The following is a 16,313-nucleotide window of genomic DNA, read 5'->3' on the forward strand; positions in this document are numbered from 1 at the left end:
TGGATGTGTGTGTGTTTTTAAGATTTTATTTATTTGACACGCAAAGACAGCGAGAGAGGGAAGACAAGCTGGGGCAGTGGGAAAGGGAAAAGCAGGCCAGGGAGCCTGACATGGGGCTGGATCCCACGACCTTGGGATCATGACCTAAGCGGAAGGCAGACGCTTATCGATTGAGCCACCCAGGTACCCTAATATGTTTTGGGTTTTAATTTTCTGCAGTCTTCATAATTAGAAAAAGAAGTGCAACTTTAGCACAAAACAATGTTTCTTCAGCGAAAACCTGAGTGGGTGGGCAGCGCTGGCCAGGGCGCCCTGACTGGTGGTCCTCCACCTGGGGCAGTCCCCGCGGAGGAGGGCGGTGCAGGGGTGGGCGCGGCACGGCGAAGATCACCCCTCTTCTCATCGCTGCCCTCGGTTCCCTCGGCGGAAGCCACGAGACTCACTGAGCTGGCGACACCCCGGCGGCGGAGGGTCAGAGGCAGGAAGAGGAGCCGGGTAGCGGGCCACTGGCGGGGCCGGGCGGGGGCGGGGCCTCGCGGCGCGTGGCCAATGGAGCGGGCGGGATTTGTGGGTCGGGGCCAGGACGGCGGGAGCTCTGCGTACCCCGCTGGGGCAGGTTTCTAACCTCCGCAGCCCCGGCGCCGCTTCCTTATCCCTCGGCCGGAACGTGCGAGCTTTCCTGCCCCGCTGAACCGGCGCCGCTCCGGTTCCGCCGCCCACGCGGCGACTGCCCGGGCCATCACCCGATGGGAGGGCAGCGGGGTAAATGGGACCATCACTCGAGGGAGGGCAGCGGGGCAAATGGGACCACGTGCCCTTAGGGAAGCGGCCATTCCTAACTCCCAGCCACTCCTGCAGCGGGTACGGCACTACTGCCACACTGTGCACACGGAAGCCTCACACCCTGCCCAAGGTCGTGCAGTTAGTAAGGGAGATGTGGGTTGTACTTTGTTCACTAAAAGATACGTTCAAGGCCTAACTCCCCTAACTGTGAATGCGACCTTATTTGGAAACAGGGTCTTTGCAGATGTAATCAAATTAAGAAGTCCTTAAGCGGACTTAGGACTGGCGTCCTTAGGAGAAGGGAAAATAGGGGCCCCTGGCTGGCTCAGTTGTTGGAACAAGCGATGCTTGCTCTCAAAATTGATTGAGCCCCACTTCAGGTGTAGAGATTACTTAAAAATTAAAGTTTTTTTAAAAAGAAAGAAAGAGGGGCGCCTGGGTGACTCAGTGAGTTAAAGCCTCTGCCTTTGGCTCAGGTCATGATCCTAGGGTCCTGGGATGGAGCCCCACATGGGGCTCTCTGCTCAGCAGGGAGCCTGCTTCCTCCTCTCTCTCTGCCTGCCTCTTTGCCTACTTGAGATATCTGTCTGTCAAATAAATAATTAAAATCTTTAAAAAAAAAAAAGAAAGAAAGAAGACAAAATAGGTGGACACAAAGGAAATGAGACCATGTGAAACAGAGCCTGGGAGTGCAGTGTTGCTGATAGGAACCCAGGAACACCAAGGCTTGCCCACTATCACCAGAAGCTGGGAAGAGCCTGGGAAGATGCTCACTGAGAGCCTCAGAGGAAGCATGGCCTTACATAGGCCTCAGCTTCAGGCTTCCAGCCTTCAAAACTGTGAAACAATAACTTTGTGTTGTTCTATGGTATTTTAGTGGGGCCCTAAGGAACCTGTTCAAGGGGGACCAGGACTAGAAGACTGGCTGTCCAGCCCCAGGCAGAAGTGCCTCCTGGAGATAAACACAGGGCTGTGCATACCCTCCAAGAGGACGCAGCCAGCCTGGGAGGAGTCAGAGGAGGCTTCTAGAGAAAGTGCTATCGCAGGTAAGATCTGGCATGGGGACACAGGGCGAAGTTCAATTTGATATCTTCACAGGGTGGATGTGCGTGGCTGTCCAAGGGTTGCCATCTAGAGGGGAGTCAGCTTCAGACTAGGAGCTCTGGGGGGAGGGCTGGGTTGGAGAGGCAGAGCTGGACGTCCAACACAAGGCTGGCTGAGGAGTGGGTTTTGTGTAAGGGGCACTGGGGAGACTTAGCATGATTTTAAATAGTTGGGTGACATGGTCAGTTTTGTGGTTTAGAAAAATTCTGGTTGATGTAGAGAATGGACTGGAGGGGGAGAAAGCTGCCTCCTACTGGAGAGAGGCTGGATTAGAGGGGATTTAGGAAGTGGAATTCCTGGGGGGTTGGGGGGGCTTGTAGGCTAGCTCAGGTGAGATCTCCAGGAAGCAGCTTTTGGGGGCAACTGGGGTGGAGTCTCCTCAGGCAGGTTTCAGTCTGCATGCCCATCTTCCCTGCCTGACAGGGACTCCCACTACATGGAGAGTTGGACCATGTGACCCTAAGGATCCTTGCAGTGCTGCCTGCTGGCTCCTGGTGGCTGCAGCTCCTGCTCCTGTGGTTGCCCCTGTGGACCGAAGTGGCCTGGGAGATGAGGCAGAGCCAGGCCTTGGAAAAGGCCAGTTTCCAGTCTGGAAAGCAGAGTGTGCCGGCTGGGTAAGGGGCTTCTGGGAAGGAGGGTTGCGGGAGGCCCTCCACCCCTACTGCTCTGCCTGGGCTGGGGGAAGGGCCTTTATTCCTTCCCCTCCTTGGAGGCAGGGGCCACCTGGGGCATGGGAGGAGGGGTGGCTTAAGACTGCCAGTTTCCACTTGGAAGCCCTCTTTATTTGCCCCGGGATGGAGAAAGGCTGGGGTCAGAGTGCATGCATCCCCATGGAAACAGCAATGAGCCTGGCCCCTCAGGGACCCTGGCCCTGGCAGGGGATGGGGCTCCTTCAGCTAAGGGGTCTGGGCCTTACCTTTGGCAGGAGCTCTTACAGGGAGGTCAAGCCATGAGCTGCAGTACCTGTGGCAAGGAGGAGCAGGGAGGCAGAGCATGCTTGGGCCAAGGCCGCCCTGGGGACAAGTAGGGGAGCTTATATTGTGTCTTCCAGAGCTGTATGCCCAGAGTGGGTGGTTAACGTGACCCACTGCAAGACCTTGCGACCAGGGGACTCCCCATGAATCTTGATCTTTTGTTCTGTTGTTGTGGGGCTTGGCCCAGGTCCAGCAACCAGGCCTGGAGTCCTCTGGTCCTAAAGGCCTTGCCCAGCTTGGCCTTGGCCTGAGAGCTGGGGGAGGGGGGTGCTGCTGTGGGAGCTGAGACAGAGGGCAGCTGAACCCCTCAAAAGGCCAGAGCAGGGTAGCTGTCCATCATCTGTAATCACCTAACTTTGAGTCCAGAATTTTCATCCAGAGAAATGACAGGAGTCTCAAAGAAACCCAAGCAAGGTTCAGTCTTGGCTGCTGCCATCTTTGGGTGGCCAGTATCCCTCTGAGCCCACCAGGCTTGGGGCTTTGCCTCTCAGGGCCGTCGCCCACCTGCCCGAGACCTGTTTCTCAAGAACATGCTTTCTCAGCCTGCAGTGCCAGGGAACTACCCAGACTCTACGAATTTCCAAGCTCTGTATGCACTGAAATCATTGCCACAGGGACAGCAGCCCACTTTTGGGAGCCTCATATGTGAGCACCTGTGGGGGTCCCAGTCACTGGAAATACGGTCCCCACAGGGCAAGGCCCCTGGAGTGTGCAGGGCTGGGGGGCTGTCCTACTGGCCAGACTTGCTGAAAAGGGCTCAGGACCTCTATGAGACAGCCAGGCAAAGCTTGCACTGGGCGGGAAAAGACCAGCCAGTCCCAAATAACTTTCTTCAGGAAAATCTAAACATTCATTTGCATGCTTTGAATAAATTTGCATATCAATCACACCATTCTAAATGCATTTTTTTTTTCCAGAAGAGGAGATTTAATTTCAAATCTGTGAAATTAGAGGAGATATGGTGGTATTTTTCCTGTACTGCAGTATTTAAAAAGTGCCGTTTTTCAAGTTTGTGCCTCAGCAGGATCCAGGTCTGGGAGCCTCTTCCCTCAGCCAGAGGGATAATATGGCAAAATGCAATCTTTCCAGGAGCTCCTGGTGAGTTCTGGCAGTGACTTCTGGGGGAAGGGTTTCTTCTGGTTTCTCAGGATCTCCAGCACCCTGCTAGGGCACTGCACGCATTAGGATCTCATGTAGTGTTCTCTGCTGAAAGTGAGCAGTTCCATAATTCCTTTCAGTTGAGACACTGAGGAGGGTCTCATCCCTGTCCCGGCTTGCCCTGTGCCAGTTCCTGGTCTGGTGGGAAGCAGCTCGTGGCTGGGTCAAGATGCTGAGTTTGAAGTGCTGTCTTCTCTGTAGTGTCTTCTCCCAGAGTCCTATAGAGGAACTGAGCATGCCTTTGTAACTCCCTCCCCTCAGTCACTGGATGTGGCTGCGCTGAGAAGGGAGACCTATGGTGAGATGGCTCTTTGCAGCTGAGGCTGCCTATAGAAGGTAGTAGCTGGAGGTTTAGCAGGAAGACTGTTAGGGGATCTGAGTGGCCCATCTCTGTGTCACCCTACCAGCCCACTATCCTCCTCACAATCAGAGAGATCTTCTGGAAAATGGTCTCTGACTACAGGCTGGCATTCCTGGAGGGGCTCCTGGTAGCCAGCCCCTTTGCCCCACGGCAGCCTCACTGGAATGTCACATCTCCTAGCTGACAACAGATCCCCCACTCCACCTAGCTCCAGACCAGACTTGAGTCCGGGGGGTGAGGGCGATGGTTGAATCCACACCCTGCAGATACTCTGCAGGAAGCCTCCAACACCATCGTGCTGGCCGGTTGTCCTCCGGCCTGTTTTCCACGCTCGGTCTCATTGTTCGGGACCCTCTAAGTCAAGTCTGTAATGCAGGTTCCAGGAGCGCAGGTGTGTGTGTGTGTGTGTATGTGTGTAGGGGCTCCTCTGGGGCGTCCAGCTTGCTTTCCATGTGCAGGGGCAGTTGGAACTGGATCTCTGCCTTCCCCGCGCCACCGCGCTTCCTGTCCCGGGCGCCTTCTTACTGTCCTCGAGGTAGGGGCGTGGGTGACCCCTGGGTGCGGGGCTGGCGACCCTCGTGCGATGACCCCGCGCTGCCGCACGCACCGGCCACTGGCCACTGAACTGCTGTCCGAAGGGCACGTGCGAGCGCAGGACACGCCGGGGGCGGGGAGCTAGCGGCACCGGGGTCCCACATCCCCGATCAGCCGCCGCGCGTCCCGGCTGGGGCCGCGATCGCGCGGGGCCGGTTAGCGGGCGCCGATTGGGCGCGCGGCCGTGACGTCACCTCGCTCCCGCCGGCTCCGGCCTCGGGCTCCCGGCTCCGGGCTTTGGGTTTAGCCGCCGCCAGGCACGCGCCCGGCTGAGTAGCGGGAGCGGGACGCGCGCTTCATGCTGGTCTGAGGCGGCTCGCGGGGTCCCGCGGCCCCGGCCCCGCGCCACCGCCCCCCCAGCCCGCCCGGTCGCACCCCCGCACCCCCCGCCCGGTCCCCGCCTGTCCCGCGCCCCGCCCGCCCGCGCGCCCCGCCCGGCGCGGATTTGAAAAGCCCGGCCGCAGCCCCGCGAGCGCGGCAGCCAATCAGCTGCGCGCACTTTCCCGCGGCTTCTGCGAGGCGGCGGCGGCCCGGCGGCGGCGGCGGCGGGCGGGAGGCGCGGGGGCGGGGTCGGCGCCGCGCGCGGAGAGCCTCGGCCTGGCCGCGCTGCGCCCGCCGCCGCCGCCGCCCCCTCCCCTCCCTCGGCCCTCCCTCCCCCGCGGCCCCGGCCCCCTCCCCGGCCCGCCGCCGCCGGAGCCGCCGCGCCGGGAGAGCCGCCGCCGGAGGATGCGACGCACAACAGGTCACTGGAGCCGCCGGCCCAACCGCCGCCGCGGGCCTGAGGGGCTGAGGGGCCCGGGGGTCCGGGGATCCGGGGGGCCCGAGGGCCTGAGGCGCTGAGGGGCCGCCGAGCCGAGGGCTCGCGGGGCCGGGCGTGGGGGGGGGCAGGAGAACCAGGGAGGCCGGCGGGGCGGGGGCGGCCGCGGCTAACGGGGCCGGGCGTCGGGCGGCCGCGGCCATGTTGGGCCCGGCCGCCGGCGGCTGCACCTGTGCCGGCCTGCGGGCCGGGCGGCCTTTGTTTGCGGCGGCGCTGAGCGAGCCGGGCCGGCCTTTGTGAGGCGCGGGCCCGGGCCGTGGCCGGCGGTGGGAGGGGCGCGCCGGGTCGGCGCTGAGGCGCTTTTTTTTGTCTGCGGTGGGTCCGCGGGTGACACTCAGGGACGCGGGCCGTTGGTCAGCGCGGGCGCCCGGGAGCCGGGCCGGGCCTTGGCAGGTGGAGGCGCGGGCTGGGCGTGGGGACCCCGCCCGGGGCTGTGGGCGCGCGCTGCCCCGGCCCCCGGCGCCGCCGCGGAGCCCCGAGGCCTCAGGACGCGCATAGACGCGTCCTCCCGGCCGCACGGCCGGCTCGGCCCCACTCACGAGAAGGGCGGTTGGGAACCTCGGCATTTCCAGAATGCCGGGCTTGAGTTTCGGGGGAACGGCTGTGGGCCCGCCGCGGGGTCGGCCAGCTCCCGCTCCACGCTCAGGACGGGAGTGGCCACGGCTTTGACATTCGGGTGGAAACTTAGTATCGCGGCCGCCCTTCCGCCGCCCGTCGGCCCCGGGGGGTGCGTGCTGGGCTAGCCGCACCAGGGGAGAGAGGCCGGCTCCCTAAGGCGTGGACTCGGGGCTCGGTTAGCTAACTTGTGCAGCGCTGACAGCCCACGCTTGGGTTTTCCGGGCCCGACTTTTAAATGAGTTACACACCGAGGCGCCTTCATCGCCCAACAGCTGAAATCTGTCCCGGAGCCACCGCGCACCCACAGCACCCACGCTCCTTACTGCGTTTTCTGTATTTTTAAATAAGGTTATGGAGATGTTAGGTAAGAAGCCGCCCCATTTATGCGGCTGGGACCTTCACTTTCCTTTCTTCAAATGTTTGAAATGTCCTAGTTCCATATTGAGGTGGGAAGAGAGCAACACTCCTGGAGAAGCTCGACTCCAGACAATAAGGCGCGGGGAGCGAGCCCTGCGCGCACCGCCCTCTCCTCCTGTGCCTGGCGTGTGTTCTTCTCCCCACAGCCGGCCATAGTTCAGATCTCAGCTCTCCGCTGGAAGTGAGCAGGACTCAACTCATGCCTGAAGCACGATTACTTTGAGTCATTTCCTTTCCTTTTCTTCCATTTTCTCAGACGCCCAGCAGCCTTCAGTTTGGGGCTAGTGGTTGGTGAAGTGAGGGCTTACTGCGTGGTTGTGAGTTTGTGAGAGCTTTGATCTGTTCAGTACAAAATACGCCCCCCACACCCCCCTGCATTCCCCCCAATTAGGCTGGCCCCAGACTGCAGCAGGGAGTGTTCAATTTATAACCGAATTTTGAAGAATGAGGGGCTGTGTATTCGTGTGTGTGCGTGCCATTCGTGGAAACACTAGAGTGCAACAGTAAGGTGAGCAGGTTGCCCACTGCAGCAGCTTACACTTTTTTGGCAAGTAATTTATGTGGAACTGTTAAAACAGGGAGTACCTGCTGAACTGTGAGGAGCCCAATGAAGAGTAAGTCGGAACTGCAGGAACTAGATGTCAGAAAGGAGAGGCTCTGTGACTGTAGTGAAGGAAGAGTGGGTTGGGCCTCCCACCTACTCGGATGTCCTTTCCTCCCCTAAGTAGTCCCAGCTTTTACAAGTTTACTCCTATAGCGGAATGTAAACTAATTAGTTACTTCCTTTTTTATGGCTTGATGCTTCAGTGTAAAACATGTAAGAGTAAGTGGAATAGACTTCCTGAGGAGTGCTGGGAGAGGAGGATGCCAATAAAATGTGAGCCGTCTGAGATAGGGTTTTTTGCCACCAAGAGCATGTAAAAGAATGTGCTAAGATGATGCTGAAGTTTATCACTCTGCCCCTTTTATTTTTATTTTTTTTTAATTTATTTTTATCTTTTTTTTTTTTTTTAAGATTTTATTTATTTGACAGAGACCACAAGTAGACAGAGAGGCAGGCAGAGAGAGAGAGGAGGAAGCAGGCTCCCCGATGAGCAGAGAGCCCCATGCAGGACTCCCATCCCAGGACCCTGAGATCATGACCCGAGCTGAAGGCAGCGGCTTAACCCACTGAGCCACCCAGGCGCCCAACTCTGCCCCTTTTCAATTGGGGCAAATAACCTTTCTAAGTCAACACTTTAACCAGCGGGAACTGAAAATACGAGCTTTACACTCCCATCTTCTGGTGTACGCAGTTGTTGCTGTTGCTCCCGCTTGCCTGAGAGTGTATGCAGTTTTGGGTAAGCATCTTAGTTTCCTGAGCTTCACTTTTCTCTTCTGGTGGACTTTAGTAACTGTGTCTTTGGGCTCCAAATATGTGGTGCCCTGTCCTCACTTCAAACCTTTTGCGTGGACTGTTGGTGGATGTGGAGCACTGCTTCTCTGTGTTTTGGAGTACAGAGTACCTAGCCTTTTAATGGCCATATGTGACCTTTCTCTCTGTTGGGTGAACCATTGGGAGATAAGACTCCCCTAGCCTTGGGTAGCCCAGGCTCTGTTGGTACCTTCTCATGACAGGCACTCAGTAAATGCTGAATAAATGGGCATATGACTTACGATAAACAACCCGTTTTAATGTCAGCATCTGGCCTGTTTGCCTTTTTGTAAGTCCTATTGGAGCAGAAAGGGATCCTCTGGAAGAAGCTGAGTATGGAAAATAAGGGGCTGGCCTAAGGTCACCCTGCTTTATTTTTATTTTTTATTATGATTTTATTTGTCAGAGGGAGCTCGCACACAAGCAGGGGGAGTGGAAGGCAGAGGGACAAGCAGGCTCCCTGCCAAGCAAGGAGCCGGATGCAGGACACGATCCCAGGACCCTGGGATCATGACCCCAGTTGAAGGCAGATGCTTAACTGACTGAGGCCACCCAGGCGTCTCAATCATCCTGCTTTAATTGGGGAGCTAAGACCATGTTTGCCAAGCAGGGCTGTTCCCTTTTCCTTTCCTCATCATAGCTAACTCAAATGTTAAATAAAAAGTTAATGATGGGGGCGCCTGGGTGGCTCAGCAGGTTAAAGCCTCTGCCTTCGGCTCAGGTCATGATCCCAGGGTCCTCAGCAGGGAGCCTGCTTCCCTTCCTCTCTCTCTGCCTCTCTGCCTACCTGTGATCTCTGTCAAATAAATAAATAAAAATTAAAAAAAAAAAGTTAATGATGAAACATTGCAAATATGTAAGTATAATGAGTAGTAGAACAGACCTGTCCCAACCACCAAAATGAAGTAAGCAGCGATGTTTTTACTATATCTTTCTGTATTGCTGGGCAAGGTAAAAAGAATATAAAGTATATGAAATACAAAAGCTAGAGGCTATGTGAAAGAAGGCTTAGGCTGGTACTTCACACACTGTCTTTATATGATTTGTTAATTTCTTTATCAGGAATGGTTGTTTACACGAAGCTCTTGGGGGAGAAAAAGACTTAACATTGGTTACCCCAGGGACTTGTCAGCATTTTGCATTTGTCTCTTGGTTGCAGTATAGCTTTTGAAGGAGCTGATTGATTTGATGAAATTTGGATTGCTAGGTAAAAGAATTAAGACAAACCACAAAGTAGTTTTATCCTTGAGTCTGCCTTCCAAAAAGCAAATGGCTACATATAATTCTCAAACCATCTTATTTCTGTAATACTTAAATGGTTTCAACAAAACACAAGTATAGAGTTTGCAAAGTGTTGGTTAAGCTGAGTGCTGGCTTATAGCTCAAAAACCTCAGTAGTGAGACTTCCCTGGCAGGTATATAGAGAAACAATGTTTATTACTGGAAGGAGTTGGGACCTCCATTTTTAAGCTGTCTTTGAAAGAGTTGATGATACGAATTGTCTGTTATGCTGTTAAAGGATGTATTTATATCAGCAGTGTCTTCAGGTTTCAGTTAATTTTTTACGTATGTTTTTGCTGCTGTATGCTGGTGGCCAACAGATTAGAAAGTGTGTTTCTGACTCCAATTTTACTACCCTCAGTCAGATCTCTACATCCTGCCAGGACTTTCCAAAATGCACACGTGATCATGTGAGGCCCCATTTTTCAGGGATCTCCATTGCACTTTGGGATTCAAGACCAATGTCCCCCTGGTTTTCTAACTCTAACTGCACTTCCTATTTCTCCCTTTTTTTTTTTTTTTAAAGATTTTATTTATTTATTTGACAGACAGAGATCACAAGTAGGCAGAGAGGCAGGCAGAGAGAGAGGAGGAAGCAGGCTCCCTGCTGAGCAAAGAGCCCGACGCGGGACTCGATCCCAGGACCCTGAGATCATGACCTGAGTCGAAGGCAGCGGCTTAACCCACTGAGCCACCCAGGCGCCCCGCTATTTCTCACTTTAGTCCTTCACTTGCTGCTGTACTTTTGGACGTTTGCATGATCAGTGTTTGCCACCCCTTTTCCCCAACACATCACCACTCCCCCTCCCCCCCGCCAGGTATATGTGGCCCAGTTGGCTTTTCCTGTTAACTGCCTCTCAGTCAACTCTCAGCTTGGACCTCACTCCTAGAAAACCACCCAAGTCTTTGTTTTGAGAGGCTCTCATAATTATGCCTTGAGCAATTTGTGGTTGCTTCACCCACCTTTGCCCACTGTCCATTCTCACTCTACTACAGGCACCCTGGCTTCTTGCCCATCTCAAGGACCATAGCCATGCTTCAGGCCTCAGACTGCTGCACTTGCTGTTTCTTCTGCCTGGAGTGTTCTTCCCTGGACACCTGTATTGTTTGCTCCTTGCCTGCTTTTAGGTCTTTGCTCAAACTTCTTCCCAGGCACTTTCCCTGACCACTGATTTAAAAGACCCTGTTGCCACCTGGCACTTCCCATCTGCTTTAGCTTTTCCTCCATAGCACTTATCCTTTGACATTTTGTGTGTTTTACTTATTTTTTCATCTACCTGACTACATTGAGATGTCTGTAAGGGTGAGGACTTCTTTTACTTCTGGCTTTGATTACTGTCATACCCCCAAGTGCCTGGAACAGTGCCTCAGTGACTATCAGTGATTGTTTGAGTGAATGGACCCTCAGTTCTTTGATGTCAGGGATATAATATGTCTCAAGCGTGTGGGTGAAGGGGAGTGATGTGAGCATGTGCCTTGCTGTGAAGTTGGAAAGGCAGAGGGCCGTGGGCAGGTAACACATGTCAGAGAGGAAGCTCATGGCCCAGTGCTTGAGAATGGTGGCCCTCAAGGCACAGGAGGTAGGAGTAGAAAGAGTGGGTAGATGCAAGAAGTGGGGCTGAAGTGGCATTGATGGGCTCTGGTAAGCATAGGGCTCAAAATAAGAGAACAGATCAGATTTGGCCCAGGTGATTCTGGTATTCATAATTTGAAAGATTGGGTGGATCAGGCACCATTTTTATCTCCCTGTGACTAGTGAAAGAGAAGGTGGGCCTAGTTTCTCATCTATCTGTTCCTTCCAAATGGAAGTTCTGATCTTACCAATCAGTCAATAATGTGTCCTTGGTGCCTTACTGTTCCCTCTATAGAGGAAGTTCTAGCTCTTGAGTGTAGCGTGTGGCCCCTGCGTGTTTTTCTGGCATCTTTGTTGGTTATTCCTTTGTGGCGGTACTGAGATCTCATTGTCTGGCTGCTGTGGCTCTGGTGATGAGCTGGGCTCTGTCCCATGGGTCTTTGTGCTGTTGCTTGTTCCTCGCTTATCCCTTTTGGCGCTGCTGTGCTCCTCTCATGGCCCAGCCTTTCATTGCCACTGGTGTTGCCCACCCTGCACCCAGAGCACTTGATATGGGGTTTTTGGTTTGTTTGTTTGTTTTTTTCCTCCCAAGTTTGTCGTTTTTTTAGGAGTGTTGGACCCTGTCATGACAGTACATCATGTGAGTTTTGCCCCTCCTTCTGTTCTGGGTTGTGAGCTGTTCAAGGAGAGGGCCTTCTGACTTGTCTTCTGGTCTTTGAATAGTGCACATAAGTACTCTGTTAAGAAGCAGAGATAGGTTTTGAGTCTTGTTTTCCTAAAGTGTTTTGTTCCATAAAAATGTGAATTCCTAGATTTAAAGAATTCAAATATGTTAGAAATAAGAGGTTTCTGTTTTGCTTCCCCTGAAAGATTTGGAGTTGGTGCCATCTGGGTAAAGCTTTTCTCTGTATGGCTTTGAGCCTTGAATATTCTTTACCTCTTATTGAATCCTCACAGCAGGGAACTGAATCCCAAAGATATTAAGTAATGACCCAAAGTCACAAGGCTGTAAGTGATTAGAACTCCTGCAAGGCCTGACCTTTGATTCTGTACTCTGGGAACTTACTTGTTCTGCCTCTCAGGGGACATTTTAACATAAAGCTATCTATACATGTTTAGGAAGGTGGGCTATTATGTTTTTGTTAGTCGGTATGGTGGTATACTTCTTTCTAACATTTCTTCATTCACTGAGTGTCGGCTGGGTTCCAGTGATGAGCCAGAGTCTATGTCCTTTATCCCGTGGAGTTTACAGACTGGTGAGGGGGATGAAACCACGGAGACAGTGGACAAAGATCATGTCTTTGAAAATCCTGTGAAATAGTCTTGCCAAATAATTGGACCTCATTCTGATCAAGGTTCTATGTCCAACAAGCAATTTATGGGAAGTAATAGGGGAAAGGAACATGTTATACTATACCACAGGATCATCATCAGCAGAACTCAAAACTTGGGAAACCCACAAGTCCAGTAACCTGATCTTTTCAACAGGGAACAAAATTGTACTGTGGAGGGCTTAGTTGTGTCCCAGACAGGTCAGTTAGAGACATGGCTAAACATCACCTTTGATATTTGAGACACTTAGGAATTGGAACACTGACTAGATTTGTCATTAAGGAATTTTTTTTAAAGACTTTATTTATTTATTTGACAGAGAGAGAGAGAGACACATAGGGCATACAAGCAGGGGGAGTGGGAGGGGGAGAAGCAGGCTTCCCCCTGGGCAGGGAGCCTGATGTGGGGCTCAGTCTCAGGACCGGGGGATCATGACCTGAGCCAAAGGCAGATGTTTAACGACTGAGCCAATAGGCACCTCAAGGAATTTCTTTTTTTCTTAGCTGCCATAATGTTCTGTTATGTTAAAAGAATTTGAGGGGTGCCTTGCTGGCTCCGGCGGTGGAGCATGGGACTCTTGATCTCTGCATCCTGAGTTCAAGCCCCACGTGGGTGTAGTAGAGCTTATTTAAAAAAAAAAAAAGAAAGAAAGAAAAGAATTTGTAACTTTTAGAGACACATACAGCTACTTACCTATGAAATGATACAACATCTGGGATTTGCTTCACCATTCTATGAAGAGGGGGTAGTAAGTGTGTGGCTGGATCAGGACTGGCCAAGGTTGATGGGTACACGGGACTGTACTTATTCTGTCTACCTTTATGTGTATTTGGAATGTTCCATAACAAAAAGGGGAAAAAAAAGTCACGAAGGAAATGTTGAATGCATCTAGTAGCATCTGCAGGGTGATTGTATGTAACTGGGGACTCGGTACACTTGGTAGAGGTAGGCACGAGTATTCTGGAGGAGGGAGCAGTCTCTGCAAAGACCCTGGGATAGGGGCGCCTGGGTGGCTCAGTGGGTTAAAGCCTCTGCCTTCAGCTCAGGTGATGATCCCAGGATCCTGGGATCCTGCTCAGCGGGGAGCCTGCTTCCCTTTCTCTCTCTCTCTGCCTGCCTCTGCCTACTTGTGATCTCTGTCTGTCAAATAAATAAATAAAATCTTAAAAAAAAAAAAAGACCCTTAGGTCTTTTAGAAGCAGAAAGGGGACCAGTTTGGCTAGAGCAGAGGGTAAAGGGAACTGTGTGCCAAACAAGACTGTAGGGGGGAGGGTGCAGATGTTTTGGGGCTGTATTAAGGATTTTCACCCTAAGATGTGAAGCCCTTGAAGGGTTTTAAGGAAAGGTGGGCTGTGTGTGTGAGATAAGCATCCATTTGTTTTGGGAAGTGCCTTTCTCAGAGTTTTCTGTAGAGTTGGTAATGAGAGGGTTAGGGGAGAGTGAAGAGTAGGGTACAGGAGACCACGCTGCGGTTACTAGTGTTTGTCTGCACTGGGAGTTTTCCGGTCACCTTTATTTGGGGGCCTTGTAGGATTGAGCAGTTTTGCCCCCTGGATTGTGGTATGGCTATGTAATTTGCTTTGGACAATGAAAAGTGACCTTTCACTTCGACTGGAAGATCTGAGAGATGTATGCTTTGTTGTATTTTCTTTATCTTTAAGAAAATTTTTAAAAGATTTTATTTATTTAACAGAGAGAGAGAGAGATCACAAGTAGGCAGAGAGGCAGGGGGAAGCAGGCTCCCCGCCAAGCAGAGAGCCTGACTCGGGGCTCGATCCCAGGACCCTGAGATCATGACCTGAGCCGAAGGTAAAGGCCCAATACTGAGCCACCCAGGTGCCCCATGCTTTGTTGCATTTTCTTTTCCTGATTCTAACTGTAGAAGCAGATAGATAACATGCTGTACACAAGAAAGAAACCTTTGAGTGGAGCCAAGAACAAGTGACTGCTTTGGGGCTTGTTACTGCTGTACAGCCTAGTCCAGTGGGTCTCAACATCTGGTTCCCAGACTGGCAGCATTGATCACCTGGGAACTTGTTAGAAATGCAGATTTACAGGCCTGCCCTTGACCTACTGAGTCATAAGCTCTGGAGTGGGGTCCAGCAGTCTGTGCAAATGAGCTTTTCATGTGATTCTGACGCATTCTACTTTGAGAAGAACTGCCTCTGAGTTTGCTGATTGATAAGCCAGTTAGGAGTTTGTGGTGTTAGTCTGGTGAAGGATGGTGGTGGCGGGCTAACACTGAGACTGTGGATGTGGAGGGAAGTAGGTAGGCTTAGGTAGGAAGGATTCTGGCTGGAATAAAACTGATAAAGCTTGGGTGGCTCAGTGGGTTGAGCCTCTGCTCTCGGCTCGGGTCATGGTCTCAGGGTCCTGGGATCGAGCCCCACATCGGGCTCTCTGCTCAGCAGGGAGCCTGCTTCCCCTTCTCTCTCTGCCTGCCTCTCTGCCTACTTATGATCTCTCTCTCTCTCTCTCTCTCTGAGTCGAATAAATAAATAAAATCTTAAAAAAAAACTGATAAAGCTTGTTTTTAGGGATGTGGGAGATGGTGAGGGGAGAGATGTTAGGGATGGCCCCTGTGTTTTTGTCTGACAACAGTGGATGGCTATACTAGTCACTGTCTAGACAAAATATTCTTTTGTAAGCATTTATATTTACTTCAGTTTCAGGGCTCAGAAACAAAGGAAAACCTATTAGGAATCTTTAAAATTTTTTTTTACTTCTTTGTTCAAATGTCAGTTTCTCAGTGAAGCCCGCATTGCTCCCCCATTTCAACTTGCTCCATGTGTGCTCCCTTGATCCCCTCTGACTGTTTTTATCCACAATAGCCATTACCTTGTTTATTTTACCCCATCTGGCCTCCCCTCTTGAGTGGAAGCTTCTTGAGGCAGGACACAACTCTCTAGTTCCCTTCTGTAACCCTAGAATCATGTTGCATATGTAAGTGCCCAGTGTATTTGAGTTGAACGGACTATTGCCTGTTGAGGTATGGGCACTGACTGCTGTCCCCGTGGCCAGATCAGAGAGCTGCAGCACACTTTGGATACATGGGTGATAAGGAGAGCCTGCGGCTGACTTAAAAGTGCCTGGTTTTGGTCTGTGTGACTGGGGTGTTGCTGAGCACTGTCTGGGGTCTGGTGATGAGGCCCCTTTACTCTCATCTCTTCAGATTCTTCCATGTAATGGTCTGAGGTGGAGGCATGAGCTGGCTTGAGAACACAGAGGAGCTGTCTGACTTCAGACAGCCTGGTCTTCCTCAGGTGGGAGGAAAAAGTGTGTTTTGTTGGCAGCAGCAGTACCCAGAATGAAAGCTGAATATTAGGTCTTTCTCTCTTCTGTATTTGAAATTGTATACTTTATCTGTGGAACATGAGTTGGGATTATGCATCATGCTAACAGTTTATTGGGTTCTTTCTGTTTAGTTCTGAAATTTGTATAAGAGGGTATTTTTTTTTTTTTAAATTCAACTGCTTATAACTTCTTTGAGAAAAAAAAATTATAGTGATTCTTGTTTGTCCTAACTTTGGAGGCTAAGCTCCTGTGCATTTCTCAGATACCAGAATGCTCCTGGCTGCTTTAGGGATCTGTGTGAATTAGCAGATTATATCAGTAACAGGCTGAAGCAGGGTGGCACCCAGTGCCCCACTGTCAGGCCCCTGCCGTGGGTGAGTGCAGTGTCATTGCAGGTGACCTCCTGGTTCTGAAGAAAGAGTAACAGAAGACCTCATTGATCATTACCCTCTCTACTTCCTTTGGAGAGGGCCACTGATTATTTTTGTTGGTTGATAAACTTCTGAGATAGAGGATATCTGTGTCTTGATGGTCCATTAAAAGTGAACTTTTTTTTTTTTTTTAAGATTTTATTTATTTAGTTGACAGATCAC

At 52.0% G+C, this 16,313-nt stretch overlaps 1 protein-coding gene and 1 long non-coding RNA gene across 6 annotated transcripts in view; both read left to right on the forward strand.

Annotated features, from left to right (window-relative positions):
- The first annotated feature begins 1,394 nt into the window (after positions 1–1,394).
- LOC106003747 lies at positions 1,395–4,146 on the forward strand. Of its 2 annotated transcripts, XR_006605172.1 has the most exons (3): positions 1,395–1,829; positions 2,311–2,501; positions 3,779–4,146. It is a non-coding gene; the product is annotated as an uncharacterized LOC106003747 (long non-coding RNA). The 2 variants fall into 2 exon arrangements; XR_001176409.2 differs by lacking the exon at positions 3,779–4,146 and having other exon boundaries at positions 2,311–3,750.
- A 1,425-nt stretch (positions 4,147–5,571) lies between these two features.
- Positions 5,572–16,313, forward strand: part of NSD2 (nuclear receptor binding SET domain protein 2) — a 96,127-nt gene continuing 85,385 nt past the window's right edge. For 3 of the 4 annotated variants that reach the window (XM_045074682.1, XM_045074681.1, XM_045074695.1), the window contains exon 1: positions 5,572–5,716. The gene's annotated coding sequence lies outside the window, so the exon portion shown is untranslated. Of the gene's footprint in view, positions 5,717–7,985; positions 8,167–16,313 lie in introns of those variants that run through there. The other variant, XM_045074688.1, reaches the window with a different exon arrangement.

The sequence above is a fragment of the Mustela putorius genome, unplaced genomic scaffold, assembly GCF_011764305.1.
Source record: "Mustela putorius furo isolate JIRA1106 unplaced genomic scaffold, ASM1176430v1.1 tig00000083_pilon_pilon_pilon, whole genome shotgun sequence".
NCBI lineage: Eukaryota > Metazoa > Chordata > Mammalia > Carnivora > Mustelidae > Mustela > Mustela putorius.